Genomic DNA, 17,352 nt, shown 5'->3' with positions numbered 1-17,352 from the left:
GATTAATATTAAGGTCCTGAGGTCAAAGGTCATGTACATAGTTAATAATGAAAACAGTAGTTTCCATTGGATTACATACTAAATCATTTAAGAAATTTCTTCAAACATCTTACTTATGAACTTCAAACTAGGCAAACTAACTAATGCACATATTACTTTGTAGGTCATAGATTATCAGGTCAAAGGTCAAGGTCACATTAAAAAAGGGCAATTATTGGGCATTTCTAACCAAAAAAGTCGCAACTGTTGGGCATTTCTCACAAAACTTCTTACAAAAATTGTTAAACAAACCAACCTAAAACGTCTACTATGCATCACCAATCTATATTTTGCTTTTGGGGTCACCAGGTCAAATGTCACGGTCACAATGAATTTAAAGAATCAATTGTCAATGTATTTCTTATGGAACCGTTTACTTAATTGACCTTAAACTTCTAACTTAAGAACTTCAAACTACGCAAACTAACTAATGCACATATTACTTTGTAGGTCATAGATTATCAGGTCAAAGGTCAAGGTCACATACCAAAGAGGCAATTGTTGGGTATTTCTAACAAAAAAGACGCAATTGTTGGGCACTTCTTACAAAATTGTTAAACAAACTGACCTAAAACTTCTACTATGCAACATTGATCTATATTTTGCTTTTGGGATAACCGGGTCAAATGTCAAGGTCACAATGAATAGTAAGAATCAATTGTCAATGTATTTCTTATGGAACCGTTTACTTAATTGACCTTAAACTTCTAACTTAAGAACTTCAAACTACGCAAACTAACTAATGCACATATTACTTTGTAGGTCATAGATTATCAGGTCAAAGGTCAAGGTCACATACCAAAGAGGCAATTGTTTGGGTATTTCTAACAAAAAAGACGCAATTGTTGGGCACTTCTTACAAACTTGTTAAACAAACTGACCTAAAACTTCTACTATGCAACATTGATCTATATTTTGATTTTTGGATCACCGGGTCAAATGTCAAGGTCACAATGAATAGAAAGAATCAATTGTCAATGTATTTATTATGGAACTGTTTAAGAAATTGACTATAAACTTCTATCTTATGAACTTAAATTAGGCAAACTAATTACTTTGTAGGTCATAGATTATCAGGTCAAAGGTCAAGGACACATACAAAAGAGGCAATTGTTGGGCATTTCTAACAAAAAAGAAACAATTGTTGGGCATTTCTGACAAAACTTCTTACAAAATTGTTAAACAATCTTACCTAAAACTTCTACTATGCAACACTGATCTATATTTTGCTTTTATGGTCACCAGATCAAATGTCAAGGTCACAATGAATAGAAAGAATCAATTGTCAATGTATTTCGTTTGGAACCGTTCAAGAAATTAACCTGAAACTTCTACATCATGGCCATTATGCTAAGCAGATCCATATTCTGCTTTCTTTCGGGGTTACAAGATCAAAGGTCACGGTCACAGTAAAAGGAGACAAATTGACAATGTATTTCCTACAAACTGTTTAACAAACTAACATTAAACTTCTACTTTATGACTTTTATATTAGACTGATCCATAAAGATCTAGCTTTTGTGGGTCACCCGGTCAAAGCGCACGGTCAAATTTTGCTCATCGTGTCACTATCAAACTATTTAACAAACCAGCGGGGGTGGGGTGGGGGGGGGGGGGTGGGGGTGGTGGAAGACACAGAGTCACGCCCCCAATTAAACTTCTTTTTTTAACTTAAATTTTATAAAATTATACACACATACATACATAGTTGTACACCCCCCATCCCCATGTAACAAACTGACAGTTGTCTGCTGTTGACCGTAGTGCTATATAGCCACATATTGGGCTTGGGTCAAAGGTCAAAGTTACTTACATAAAAACAAAAAATTCAAACTAGGTTTTTTTTTATATAGTGCATATTACGCTTGTTTGTACTAAGTGTATTATTATGTAGATCAAACTCATCAGATACAACACCAAACTCCTGAGCTCTGTATAATAATACATTTTGTAAATTGAACCCAATTATTGTAATACATTTCCAATGGTTTGCCCTTATATTGTAGTATATGCATTATGGGATGAGACAAGGGCCGTAAAAAATTAGGGTAAAAACAAATGTCTGCATTACGTTAATGTTGAATGGTCCTTTGTTGATCTTTGAGGGGCATGACGATGCCCAGTGGTAAAGCGCTCGCTTGATGGCGGTCAGTTTGGGATCGATCCCCATCGGTGGGTCCATTGATCTATTTCTCGTTCCAGCCAGTGCACCACAACTGGTATATCAAATGCAGTGGTATGTGCTATCCTGTTTGTGAGATGGTGCATATAAAAGATCCCTTGCTACTACCCGTATTTGACCGGAAATTAGCCCATGTCTTTGAATAAGCCCCCCTCCGTTTTGATAGCATTTAAGAAATTAGGCCTTCATTCGTAAATAAGCCCACCCCCAACTTCGTCACCTTATAAATAACATGAAACTGCAAGTTTGCTCAAAGTTCATTTAAAAGGTCATACCTCCTGCAGATAATTAAACACAAATGTAACACAACATTTTACCACCAGTGAGATTTAGCAGTCTAACAGTAACAGTGTGTAACATTGTTTTCAATTTTATGCCTGCAGTATTTCATTGAAGTACCCAACTCTGAACTAAAAACCAATGTCTATTTTTACCACCACACTGGGTCCGCAGTTAATGCCAATTAAGCAAATACCTTATTCTGATTGGCTAAGAACAATGACCTAGATTGATAATTCTTTGTAGTGTAAGCTGACTGCCTGTGTCAGAAACGTGTGTATACGCTATTGAGTTTGTTGTTAATTGCTGTTGTTTTAAGTCTTCTCAGCATTAAATGTTGGATGTAAATAAACAACACTAGTAAGTAATTGTAACATAGAAGGTGTGTTTCTGATAATTAGATACTAGTAAAAAAAAATTTTTTAATTAATAAACAATTATTATTTATTAATAACAAATGGAACACTAATTAATAGATGTGCTACTGAACGTTTTTTTTTGTTTTCTTCCTAGTTCATTTAATTATTATTATTTATTTTAATTATTATTATTTTATTTTTTTCAACAAAACTGGCCCCATGTCTGGGAATAAGTACTCCCCATGCTAAGCTCACAATGAGTTGTCTTGGCCCCCTGGGCCCCCAAGTTATATTTTTGTAATATGTTTCAGTCAAAAGCGGTATACAAACGCATCCCACGATTCCCCATCTCCTTGAGAGCGTTACGTAAACAGGCACGGTGGAGACAGGACTCTAGTTCCCCCCCCCCCCCCCCCACCACCACCATAATAATTCTGAATCAAAGATAATATTGTAGTAAATATTAAGGCAAAGATGAATTTTATTTGTAGAATGCAGGAAATTGCATTTAAGGTCATCTAGTTTTTAAAAGTTTACGAGGGAATATACCCCGGAACCCCCTAAACAAATTATTTCCACCCTCGATCTGTCGGCCCCTGTCTCTTCCCTCCCCCCCCCCCCCCACCCACAAACACACACACACAATGTCTACTTGATTCCTCTGTGCCTGGTAAAATGTGTCGAACGACGAATGGCCCCATTAGCCAATCGTAAATAGTAAAGTAATATCGCTGGTCGGTAAATGTATATTTTTGACCGGATCGACACGTAATCCAATAGCTCGAGTCACCTCCAGTCCTCCCCTTATTTATATTGATATATAGTTCCCCTACATAATAATAAGCGGAGGGCTGGAGGTGACTCGAGCTAGCAATTTAATGGTCGCTGAGCAGAAATGTTTTATTTAACGACGCACTCAACACATTTTATTTACGGTTATATGGCGTCAGACATATGGTTAAGGACCACACAGATTCTGAGAGGAAACCCGCTGTCGCCACTACATGGGCTACTCTTCCGATTAGCAGCAAGGAATCTTTTATTTGCACAGGCAGGACAGTACAAACCATGGCCTGTGTTGAACAAGTTATGGATCACTGGTCGGTGCAAGTGGTTTACACCTACCCATTGAGTCTTGCGGAGCACTCACTCAGGGTTTGGAGTCGGTATCTGGATTAAAAATCCCATGCCTCGACTGGGATCCAAACCGATGGCCTACCACGACGCCACCGAGGCCGGTAGAAGCAATTAGATGCATTCCAGAGTCATACTGTCTTGATGTCGGGACTGAATAGGTACTAGTATTCCTGAAGGTGTGAAGATCGGTTATTTGCTGTACCTTATTGCTGTTGTTAAAATATCCTTTATGTAACAGTAAACATTTGCTGTGGCCGCATAATACAGGTATTTTAGCGATTTGGGATCCGATTTAGGTGGCCGCTGGCTGCGTTAGACAGGTGACCGCTTATTACAGGTGCATTTACATTATATCTCGTTTGGGAGGGAAAAAGCGGCCGCTGATTACAGGTGGCCGCTGATTACAGGTGGGGGTGGGGTGGGGTGGGGGGGGGTGGATGGACTCTGACATCCTCCCCTGCAAAATATATTTTAACAAAAATTAAATTCGCTTTAAGCAAGGATATCGACCCCGAAACCCTTCTCCAACCCACCCCCACCCCAACAACACACACTCGTGGGTGTGGGTACTGTTTGACATGCTTCCATCAGGGAACTGTTTAAGTACGCCTGTCGTGGGCACAACCTCTGACTTCGCCAGAGAGTTTTTGTCCATGACAGGACACATACCTGCACACACGCCTGAATTCAAATTATGGACGTTCAGGTTGTATTCTTCAGTTATTCCATTTCACTTTCTCTAGTCAAGCGAAGCCTACTGACCGCAATATAGGTAGTACTAAACCAAATAACTTCCGGCAGGGTCAAAGTTTGAGGTGCACCCCAACTTTGGATACAGCAGTTAACAGCACAAGTCCTGTAATTGGCGATAAATGTGAGTGTATTGGGTGTAAAAAAACAAGTTTCGTCTGAGCAAAATATGTATGCAATTTTATTTCATCGAGTACAACTGTGTAAATTTGCCTTGTGCTTGAAACATGTGAGGGGTACCTGTAAAAAAAAAGAGTATTTTGTATGGAAATATATCTCTGAAATGAGCAGCTTCACTCCCATTTTTTTTTTTTTCTGATTCACTTTAAGGGTGAGGGGTGGAAGTATTTATATCTGTGGTGTTTATGTCGATCGATACGCTTTAGGTAGAAGTTTTAGCCACATATGTTACTATTGTCGTCAATGGGATTTGATTTGGTAGTATACACCCTATAGCGGTAAATAACTATGTGAAACCTGTTTTATGCGATAGTTCGTTGCGGTCTTAATTGTCGAATTGGTATTCAAAGCGCGTCCCTGACACAGAACCTACCACTGGCCTCTAGGACTATCGTAAACAGTAAGTACGGTTTATTATTCGTTAAGATATTAACAGCATGTATATAAAAAAGAAAGAAATGTTTTATTTAACGACGCACTCAACACATTTTATTTACGGTTATATGGCGTCAGACATATGGTTAAGGACCACACACATTTTGAGAGGAAACCCGCTGTCGCCACTTCATGGGCTACTCTTTCCGATTAGCAGCAAGGGATCTTTTATTTGCGCTTCCCACAGGCAGGATAGCACAAACCATGGTCTATGTTGAACCAGTTATGGATCACTGGTCGGTGCAAGTGGTTTACACCTACTCACTGAGCCTTGCGGAGCACTCACTCAGGGTTTGGAGTCGGTATCTGGTTTAAAAATCCCATGCCTCGACTGGGATCCGAACCCAGTACCTACCAGCCTGTTGATCGATGGCCTAACCACGAATTAATAGATGTGCTACTGAACGTTTTTTTGTTTTCTTCCTAGTTCATTTAATTATTATTATTTATTTTAATTATTATTATTTTATTTTTTTCAACAAAACTGGCCCCATGTCTGGGAATAAGCCACCCCGTGCTAAGCTCACAATGAGTTGTCTTGGCCCCCTGGGCTTATTTCCGGTCAAATACGGTAATGAAAAAACTATATGTCAAAATTACCAAATGTGTGACATCCAAAGCCGATAATTAACATATCAATGTGCTCTAGTAGTGTCGTTGACACCCCCCTCCCCACACCTTTTTGTTGATCTTTGTGGCAAGTCAACAATAAGTATATACTACTCAAAAGAATTTAAGGGTCAGACGATATTTTCGACATTATTTTCTGAATGTCAATTATATTAACTAGACCACAATGCAACGCATGGTATTGTTCCATTTTGACGAAAGTGGGTCTAAGCAACCCATAAATGAATTAAAATCCACTGTCATTGACACTGTCGACTAGTTCTAATGGCGAAAACATGCTTATATTTGCACGTAAATTAGGGCGAAAGCGAAAGGTCTGCTAAGTGCCCATAACTTGCTTTTTCACAAAGCGCTTCATTTGCACGCTTTGCACGTGTATTCCATGTTCCCAATGCTGAATTTCCGTATAATTGGAGCTTGCGTTCGTGTACGGTGCACACTCCAAATTCGACAATGGTACGACTTCAACTGACTATCGAAGATCGAGGAAGGGCTATTGCTTGGCTTCAGGATGGCAATAAGCAAAGAAATGTTGCTCTGAGACTTGGTGTCAGTCAGAATGTCATTGGCCGACTGTGGCAACGGAACCAAGCAACGAATTCTGTCCACGTTCGGGAAGACCCCGAAGCACTACAAATAGAGAGGACCGCTACATCACCAATATGGCTCTACGTCAACGCACAACCACTGCACGCCGATTACTGACAATCTGCGGACTGCGACTGGAACTCGAGTGTCTGATCAAACCATACGCAATCGTCTGAGAGCCAATAATCTACGCTGCCGTCGCCAGGCTGTTCGACCACCACTCCTACCACGTCACAGAACGGCCAGACGTCACTGGTGCACGCTTCATCTGCGGTGGCAATGGCAACGTGTTCAGTGGGGTCGAGTGATGTTCACTGATGAGTCCAGGTTTAGTCTCCAGTTCAACGACGGTCGGGTTCGTGTCTACAGACGTCCTGGGGAGCGCTTCGCTGACGTTAACGTTACACAACATCACCGGTTCGGTGGTGGCAGCGTCATGGTGTGGGGCGGCATCTCTATCCACCACAGGACCCCCCTCTATGTGGTGGATGGCAATCTGAATGGAATCCGCTATCTGAATGAGATTATCCGGCTGTTGGTTCTCCCAGGCCTTCAGCAGATTGGCGGCAGGGCAGTTCTGCAGGATGACAATGCCAGACCCCACCGCGCCAGGGTGGTAACGGACTTTCTCAGACAACAAGGTATCGCCAGGATGGATTGGCCAGCATATTCGCCTGACTTGGCCCCAATAGAGAACGCCTGGGACGAATTAGGCAGGAGAGTTCGGGATAACCATGCCCCTCCGGCCAACCTTCATGATCTGGGTCAACTTCTTATGGCAGAGTGGCAGGCCATTCCCCAAGAGTTCTTCAGACGTCTGATCAACAGCATGAGGCAACGATGTGTCGAGTGTATTCGCGCCAGGGGTGGATTCACACACTATTAAACGAATGTTCTAATGTGTAAAATCCATGTTTGACAACCTTCAACTTTGACAGCATGTCATGTGACTTTCTTGTATACAGTGACGTTTATTTGTGGGTTTTTGTAAATATCGAACAATAAATAAAAAATTTGGTGTAGTTTACATCATCAATCTAATACACTCTGAAACTTATTTGGTTATAAATTTTTGACCCTTAAATTCTTTTGAGTAGTATATATAATTCAAAATCTTGCACTTTTAATACCCCGCTCTCTCTCACTCGCAATAGAATATAGAATATCAGGTTTTTACGTTTTGATAATGTGATTATTTGGCGAGGTTTAGACAACAGTGTAACAGGCGACCTTCAGCTAGCCAGTTACACTGATATCAAAACGTAGTAACATGATATATTTTTTTTCTTTTTCATGCAACCCTTTTCAAGTTATATTTTTGTAATATGTTTCAGTCAAAAGCGGTATACAAACGCATCCCACGATTCCCCATCTTCTTGAGAGCGTTACGTAAACAGGCACGGTGGAGACAGGGCTCTAGTGCCCCCCCCCCCCCCCCCCCCCCACCATAATAATTCTGAATCAAAGATAATATTGTAGTAAATATTAAGGCAAAGATGAATTTTATTTGTAGAATGCAGGAAATTGCATTTCAGGTCATCTAGTTTTTAAAAGTTTACGAGGGAATATACCCCGGAACACCCTTAAAAAATTATTTCCACCCTCGATCTGTCGGCCCCCCCCCCCCCCCCCCCCCCCCTCCCCCCCCCAACACACACACAATATCTACTTGATTCCTCTGTGCCTGGTAAAATGTGTCGAACGACGAATGGCCCCATTAGCCAATCGTAAATAGTAAAGTAATATCGCTGGTCGGTAAATGTATATTTTTGACCAGATCGACACGCAATCTAATAGCTCGAGTCACCTCCAGTCCTCCCCTTATTTATATTGATATATAGTTCCCCTACAATATATAAGCGGAGGGCTGGAGGTGACTCGAGCTAGCAATTTAATGGTCGCTGAGCAGAACTATTAACCGTGTGCAAACACGCACGTGCTGTTCGACACATGACTTTACATAACGAGCACGGATATTACTTCAAAAATAGAAAGTTGCGCATTTTAATTAATGTTTTCACTTAATTTACAATTACTGTAATAACTACTTTTAACTTACAAAGACGATATTAGAACAATTTAAAAAAAAAAAAAAAAAATAATATGAAGAAAAAAGTACGAAACATATGCACACCTTTGGAAAAATAATATCGTCTGTTTAAACTCGCACAGAAAATATCGCATTGAATGTGTTGCCGAAGATCTCAAATGATATGTGTTAACGAAAATGGTTAAATCAAAAGAAAAAGTTGTATTCTTCTACCAAAAATGTATTATATCGAACAATGTAGGCCTATTACTAAAAACTACGATACAACAGACTGTATCGAAACAGGATACACCTAATTTGCATATCCAGGTCAGACTTCTTTGTCACGTGATTCTCCATTTAACTGTCTGTCGGAAAGCCCGAAACCATGGAAACTAAATGTTTTCGATGTCAGTTTTATTTTAATCTAGTGTTCACCATTAAAATAATTTATCTTTGGTGTCAAATATTATTTTGACCGCCTTTATAAAAACGAAACTACTTTTATCAGTTAGCGATGTCAATGCGATTTGAAGAATATAAAAATAAAACGAACAGAAAATTTTATCCCACGTTAGAGGATTATTTCCAAAAATCTTTATTCTTTTCTCAAATCTCTTTAAATCTTTATCAAAATATAATAACGAAACTTTGTATCGGTTCAGGCGCGCATGCAAGTTAGGGTTTCAGGGTGAAAACCCCTCCGTGTTCAAGGAAATTTTCTCTTCAAGTTGTCAAGTCGTTATAGTAAAACGTGTTCCATATAACTACGTTTTAGTAATATTTCGAAGTGATACTACACTGTTCTTGTAATTCTGGTGATATAGCAATGTATGATACAGTTCGTTGTAGCATGTGGGTAGGCCTACACTGAGGAATAAAAACTACAACATCATAGATTAAAAACAAACGCATCTTTATTTATTTTTTATTTGTTTAAATTTGCAATAAACACCCATTCTCAGCTGTCATTTGTCTATATCTTTGAGGATTTTATGCACCTATTATCCATTAACGTTTTCATATGTAAAATGACGACGGTTCCATGTGAACTCATAATACTTGACCTAGGACGTCTATACACGTCTGCAGCACTCTACGGGTTAATTAATATCATGCCCAAATGTAATTTAAAATAAATAAATGAAATAATTAAAAGAAATCAAGAAATGAAAACAAAGAGAAAGATTAGAAATAAATAAAAATAAAGAAATAAATAAAAGAACAAACAAATTAAAAAATTGACATAAGGATATATTTGTAACAAATTGATCACTGCATTTAAAATGAATGAATGAATGAATGAATGTTTAACGACACCCCAACACGAAAAATACATCGGCTATTGGGTGTCAAACTATGGTAATACAAACAAATAAAGTGATGATCAACATCAATATAAAAATTGAAGATTTAAATAAAAACAGTGTAAAGAACTGTGCAAAAATACAAATATCACAGATAGATACTGACTTTTACTCAAAATTTCAAATGTGCTGTATTGGCCATTCTCAAAAATAATGTTACACCCCTGCACCACGGTGAGGTTACAGCACGCGCAGGGGTGCATTTAAAAACGGCTATTATCGCATGTCAAGATCTAGATAGATTTCATTAAATAGCTTTTGCAGACATGCTTTTATCAAAACACAGTTATGCCTACATAGACCAAATAACCAGTGTTGCAAGTTTACTCTGTGCCATATTATAAAGATGCAATCAATATGTCATTGATAAGGACTACTGACATCAGTTAAAACTATATGTATCTTTGTCTGGGTATTTGCAAAGGCAAAAATTACTTTCAAAATTTTACTTATCAAAATAAATTTCGCATTTGATGTTCTGTCGAAGTTTATCATGATGGCCTACTTTTAACTAGGTGTTTGCTAGGTGGTGTGTGGTTACGTGCGTGACGGTGTGATGATTACTTCGCATTCAAGCTTTGTCTGCAGTCATATCGACTAACAATAGAAAACAAAAGCACACCACGTTACTGCTGTCGGCTTCCACAACTGTGGCTAAACAATATATTGTCAAAGTTTTTTTAGTTGGGAATTCAGACTCATAACAACACTGTACACTGTACACGGCAAGACTTTGTATTTTTGTTTGACAATGAATTAGGGCAGGGCGGCGATAATCAGGGGCGCCCCTCTATTTATTGCTAGCTAGAACACTGTTTTATATATATATATATTATATATATATATATATATATATATATATATATATATATATATATACTATATATATGCTGTATATATATACTGTAAACAGTATTAATATTGCGACGTGTTTTTTTTTTTCGCGAATGTATACCTTAGCGAATGTTCGCGACGTGTAAATTTCGCGAACGACCGTTGACAGCTCCAAAAAAAGTGGATAAACACAGCTCACTGTAATTGTTATAAAAGTTACTGTCTGTAAATCAATATTCTGTTATCCTACATCAAGCAATTGTGCCTGGTACAGAGTCTTTAGAGGGGATTAGCCCCTATCCACCTCACCTGTATTAGAATCACAACTCACAGCTTCAGTTTGTTAACTGTTAAAGGAAACATGACACGAGACCATATTATAGCTCATTTTAAAAGAAAAATGATATGAAAATATATACAAATAACTTTATAAGAATAAAATACGTGTAGTTAACTTAAAATGAAGAAATTACGCTAACCAGTATCAAAGTACGATTTATGCATATTTCTGTCGTGAGCGTTCGGAAAAAAAAGGGAAGTGACGTCAGAGCCGCTGTACTCTTCCATTGTTGTTAACTGTTTATATATGGAGTAAGGGGCTTACGATCTTTTCAGTCCAACAGTGCCGTACAGTCGCGGCCTTCGGGTGTAAAAATAAACAGTTTAAACGATCGGCATTGTCTTTTTTATGGTTTTTCCAAAGGATTGTATCCGAAGAAAAGACGCGTGTATTTTATCGCAAAAGAAAAGATTGGACACCAACACCGCATAGTACTTTGGTGTCCGCCTAATTTACCAGCCCGGAGCCCGAACGTTACCCGAGACAAACACAGTACTCGGTTGCGAATGCCGAGTTGTACATTGTACATATTTGGCACAAAGATACACCTCAGCATGATGTAATTTATATATGTTAAAAACAAAAAATGTAGAATTTTTTTCTTTATTATTTTTTTGGAAAAAAAAAGATTTTTCATGTTAGGGGCTGTAGGCCCTACATAACAAAATCTGTATTCACCGTCCGAAGAAGGAAACGTCAATAAGTAATTAAATATGGCATATACAGTAAACATGGGATTTTTGGCATGAGGATACATCTCAGGTGACGATGCATTTAAATATGTTTTAAAAAACGTGTAGAAAACGGCCCATAATAATTTTAACCTAATGTGTTTTTAATCTTCGGGCGGCGGGAATACGTCACAACCAAAACGTTCCTCCTCATCGCCCGAAGCCCCAAAGCAACACGAAGAGTTCAATACAAAAAACCCCACTACTGTCGGTGTCGAAAATAACTATTATGTTTCATCCACGGCTGACTTGAGAATCGGAGTGTTGTTTTAGTTAATTGGTCCTTTCTTTCCGTGGCGTGGCCTGCACATGTGATTCCTGACTTGGCAGGTGTATATTGCAGGGTATCGACCAGGTAGTGATTACCACGGTCTAGACATGCGTACAACCAATACGTGCCCTCCCTTTTTGACACGCTGGTTTTTAAGATCACAGGGTATTGGTGGCGTCCACCTGTCGCGACTATAGTACAATGTTAATGGACCATTATCAGCTATGCCGCTTGCTTTCAGAACCTGCTTCATTACTGTAAATAAATGCTGTAAAAACCCTTGATTTATAGTAGACTTTCCCCATCTAAAATTACAAAAACTGACCAAGTACGTAGTACCAAAGACAAAAGAAAATTATCACTGGGTATCGTGAGTGGTCGTTTTTACTCTAACGCAACCCTACCAATAGGGCCTAATAATATGCTACTTTTTTTTATGACGAGCAGAAAAAATACTTATAATCCCATTTCGTTCTATTGATGCAAATAGAAATATATTTAGTTTAAAAGTTGACTATAACTCTCAAGTCATTTATGTTGTTTTACAAGCCAGGTTAATGCAAGTGAAGCGCCTTGTCGTAAATTAGAGCGTTTGTTTACACCTGTGCATACAGATTTCATTTTACAGCCCGAACATAAAAAATGCGATATTTTCTAAAAAAACAAAAAAAAAAAATGTTTGTCCCACTTTTATATTTTTTACATATTTAAATACATCATATCGAGGTGATCTTTATGCTAAATATGAACAGTATACACCTCGGCAATTATCATCCGAGTTTTGGTTTTGTCTCCAGGGTTACTTTCGGGCTCCGGGCTGTAAATTGCGGTCGACCGGTCTGGTCTGGCACCATCAGTTTCTCCACCCTCCGAACTCGCTATCCGTTTTTTCTTCAGTATCACTGTGGTAAGTAAATGTCGTGTCTTTCTTCATTCTAACAGCTCATATTGGATACGGCAAAACGTTTGCGAACGAACACTCATTGTTTTTTTTGGTAAGCTGTGCAAGTCTTTAGATTCTTTTATGAGTGGTACGAAAAACTCTAAATGCGTTTTCGTGGTGTAAGGCTTCAGATCAAGCGACGCGTCTCTGACGTCACGGACCTCGTGATTGCCCTGCTCATTAAAGATCGGCAATTTCCGCTAAGAACTCGTATCTGGGGTTCTTTTTATGGAGATATTTTAAGGTAATTAGATTGGTGTGTGGTTACGTGCGTGACGGTGTGATGATTACTTCGCATTCAAGCTTTGTCTGCAGTCATATCGACTAACAATAGAAAACAAAAGCACACCACGTTACTGCTGTCGGCTTCCACAACTGTGGCTAAACAATATATTGTCAAAGTTTTTTTAGTTGGGAATTCAGACTCATAACAACACTGTACACTGTACACGGCAAGACTTTGTATTTTTGTTTGACAATGAATTAGGGCAGGGCGGCGATAATCAGGGGCGCCCCTCTATTTATTGCTAGCTAGAACACTGTTTTATATATATATATATATATATATATATATATATATATATATATATATATATATATATATATATATATATGCTGTATATATATACTGTAAACAGTATTAATATTGCGACGTGTTTTTTTTTCGCGAATGTATACCTTAGCGAATGTTCGCGACGTGTAAATTTCGCGAACGACCGTTGACAGCTCCAAAAAAAGTGGATAAACACAGCTCACTGTAATTGTTATAAAGTTACTGTCTGTAAATCAATATTCTGTTATCCTACATCAAGCAATTGTGCCTGGTACAGAGTCTTTAGAGGGGATTAGCCCCTATCCACCTCACCTGTATTAGAATCACAACTCACAGCTTCAGTTGTTAACTGTTAAAGGAAACATGACACGAGACCATATTATAGCTCATTTTAAAAGAAAAATGATATGAAAATAATATACAAATAACTTTATAAGAATAAAATACGTGTAGTTAACTTAAAATGAAGAAATTACGCTAACCAGTATCAAAGTACGATTTATGCATATTTCTTCGTGAGCGTTCGGAAAAAAAGGGAAGTGACGTCAGAGCCGCTGTACTCTTCCATTGTTGTTAACTGTTTATATATGGAGTAAGGGGCTTACGATCTTTTCAGTCCAACAGTGCCGTACAGCGCGGCCTTCGGGTGTAAAAATAAACAGTTTAAACGATCGGCATTGTCTTTTTATGGTTTTCCAAAGGATTGTATCCGAAGAAAAGACGCGTGTATTTTATCGCAAAAGAAAAGATTGGACACCAACACCGCATAGTACTTTGGTGTCCGCCTAATTACAGCCCGGAGCCCGAACGTTACCCGGAGACAAACACAGTACTCGGTTGCGAATGCCGAGGTGTACATTGTACATATTTGGCACAAAGATACACCTCAGCATGATGTATTTATATATGTTAAAAAAAAAAATGTAGAATTTTTTATTTATTTATTTTTTTGGAAAAAAAAAGATTTTTCATGTTAGGGCTGTAGGCCTACATAACAAAATCTGTATTCACCGTCCGAAGAAGGAAACGTCAATAAGTAATTAAATATGGCATATACAAACATGGGATTTGGCATGAGGATACATCTCAGTACGATGTATTTAAATATGTTTTTAAAAAACGTGTAGAAAACAATAATAATTTTAAATAATGTTTTTAATCTTCGGGCGGAATACGTCACAAAAACGTTCCTCATCGCCGAAGCCCCAAAGCAACACGAAGTTCAATACAAAAAACCCCACTACTGTCGGTGTCGAAATAACTATTATGTTTCATCCACGGGCTGACTTGAGAATCGGAGTGTTGTTTTAGTTAATTGGTCCTTTCTTTCCGTGGCCTGCACATGTGATTCCTGACTGGCAGGTGTATATTGCAGGGTATCGACCAGGTAAGTGATTACCACGGTCTAGACATGCGTACAAAATACGTGCCAGTTTTTTTAAGATCACAGGGTATTGTGGCGTAACCTGTCGCGACTATAGTACAATGTTAATGGACATTATCAGCCGCCCTGCTTCATTACTGTAAATAATGCTGTAAAACCCTTGATTAAGTAGACTTTCCCATCTAAAATTACAAAACTGACCAATTACGTAGTACCAAAGAAAAGAAAATTATCACTTGGGTATCGTGAGTGGTCGTTTTTACTCTAACGCACCCTACCAATAGGCCTAATAATATGCTACTTTTTTTTTATGAGAGAAAAATACTATAATCCCATTTCGTTCTATTGATGCAAATAGAAATATATTTAGTTTAAAAGTTGATTATACTCTCAAGTCATTTATGTTGTTTTACAAGCCAGGTTAATGAAAGTGAAGCGCCTTGTCGTAAATTAGAGCGTTTGTTTACACTGTGCATACAGATTTCATTATGTACAGCCCGAACATAAAAAATGCGATATTTTCTAAAAAAAAAAAAAAAAAAAAAATGTTTGTCCTACATTTATATTTTTTACATATTTAAATACATCATATCGAGGTGAATCTTTATGCTAAATATGAACAGTATACACCTCGGCATTAGCATCCGAGTTTTGGTTTTGTCTCCGGGTTACTTTCGGGCTCCGGGCTGTAAATTGGTCGACCGGTCTGGTCTGGCACCATCAGTTTCTCCACCCTCCGACTCGCTATCCGTTTTTTTTCTTCAGTATCACTGTTGTAAGTAAATGTGTGTCTTTCTTCATTTACTAACAGCTCATATTGATACGGCAAAACGTTTTGCGAACGAACACTCATTGTTTTGGTAAGCTGTGCAAGTCTTAGATTCTTTATGAGTGGTACGGACTAATGCTTTTAAGTGTAAGGCTTCAGATCAAGCGACGCGTCTCTGACGTCACGGACCTCGTGATTGCCCTGCTCATTAAAGATCGGCAATTTCCGCTAAGAACTCGTATCTGGGGTTCTTTTATGGAGATATTTTAAGTAATTAATTTTTTATATATTTTTTTTTTAGGTGATTCAATTTATAATTAATTGTACATGGTTGGTGCCAAATATGGTTTACGTGACATGTTTCCTTTAACACCCTTTGGTAGATAAAACAATAAACCGTTGGACTTGTCAGGAAATAAGGAATTCAAAGACTTGTTAAAAACCAGGTTCACCGACTATTATTCCCAAAAAGTTGAAACCGCGTTGAAATGTGGGAAGACATGATTGTATTTTGTTTGTATTTTCCTTTATGGTTTACTAGAAAATCGAGACATCACTTTAAGCACACTTCAAACTGGAAAATAATGCGTGCGTATTAATTTCACGACATAAAGTTGGACGCGAACGACGCGAAATTTATACGCACGCATTTTTGTCACTGTTTACAGTATATATATATATATAATTCACTAACGTAATAAGGCAAGTGCTTTATTTAATTTGGAATGTACACCTGGAGATTAATTAAACGTGCATTGTCTGGAATATTTTTATTATTTAAGCATTTAGAACGGAAAATACCATTACTTTTGGTGCATATAAGACGCCGCACTCCGAATTGGTTTCACTACACTGGCTTTTCTAAGTTAAAAATAAACCCACTATTTTGAAAGTGGGACACTTTTGCCGGGCTCCCTCTGGGCTAAAAATAGTACGGTTCGGCTATTGTTGCATTACAAAAACCGAGCGGATTCTAGCAGCCAATTCCTAGCCTCATGGCGACGTTCTAAACACCGGACTCATACGCCTTGCGATTGTTACCTGTATTTCACACACTTTTAAACAAACTGTTATGCTAATTTTTATTATTCACTACAACTTAAGAATTTTAGAGTTTTAAAGAGTATCTGTATATAATAACAACACAAAAACAAAATAACAACCAACTCATTTTCACAGTCTTATTGTTACTAATATCCGTATAAATACAACTTAACCGTTTTATTAAGCACTTTTATAATATCTGAAGTATCACTTTAAAAATCAGTCTGTACTACTGTAATGTAGGATGTTCAACTAGTTTCGTATAGCCCACACCACAACACACATTATAAAAGGCGTATGAGTCCGGTGTTTAGAACGTCGCCATGCGTGTCTGCTGAAATTGGCTGCTAGCGTAATTGGCTGCTAGGAAGTGGCTGCTAGAATCCCTCGGTATTACAAAATGGCGAGAATTGTTCTAACTGGCTAGTAAGCATTTGACGATATGCGTTAATGACGACAACTCGCAAGTGAATTAAAAGTGCAGTTATGCTTGTATTTGAACTTAGAA

At 38.1% G+C, this 17,352-nt stretch overlaps 1 protein-coding gene across 1 annotated transcript in view; it reads left to right on the top strand.

Annotated features, from left to right (window-relative positions):
* Positions 1–5,223: 5,223 nt before the first annotated feature.
* LOC121379289 (high-affinity choline transporter 1-like) overlaps positions 5,224–17,352 on the top strand; it is a 34,558-nt gene continuing 22,429 nt past the window's right edge. Inside the window, exon 1 of the mRNA XM_041507836.1 lies at positions 5,224–5,326. The gene's annotated coding sequence lies outside the window, so the exon portion shown is untranslated. The remainder of the gene's footprint in view (positions 5,327–17,352) is intronic.

This window comes from Gigantopelta aegis, chromosome 8, assembly GCF_016097555.1.
Source record: "Gigantopelta aegis isolate Gae_Host chromosome 8, Gae_host_genome, whole genome shotgun sequence".
NCBI lineage: Eukaryota > Metazoa > Mollusca > Gastropoda > Neomphalida > Peltospiridae > Gigantopelta > Gigantopelta aegis.
The sequence above is the reverse complement of the archived record's forward strand: the minus strand, read 5'-3'. Positions and strand labels throughout refer to the sequence as shown.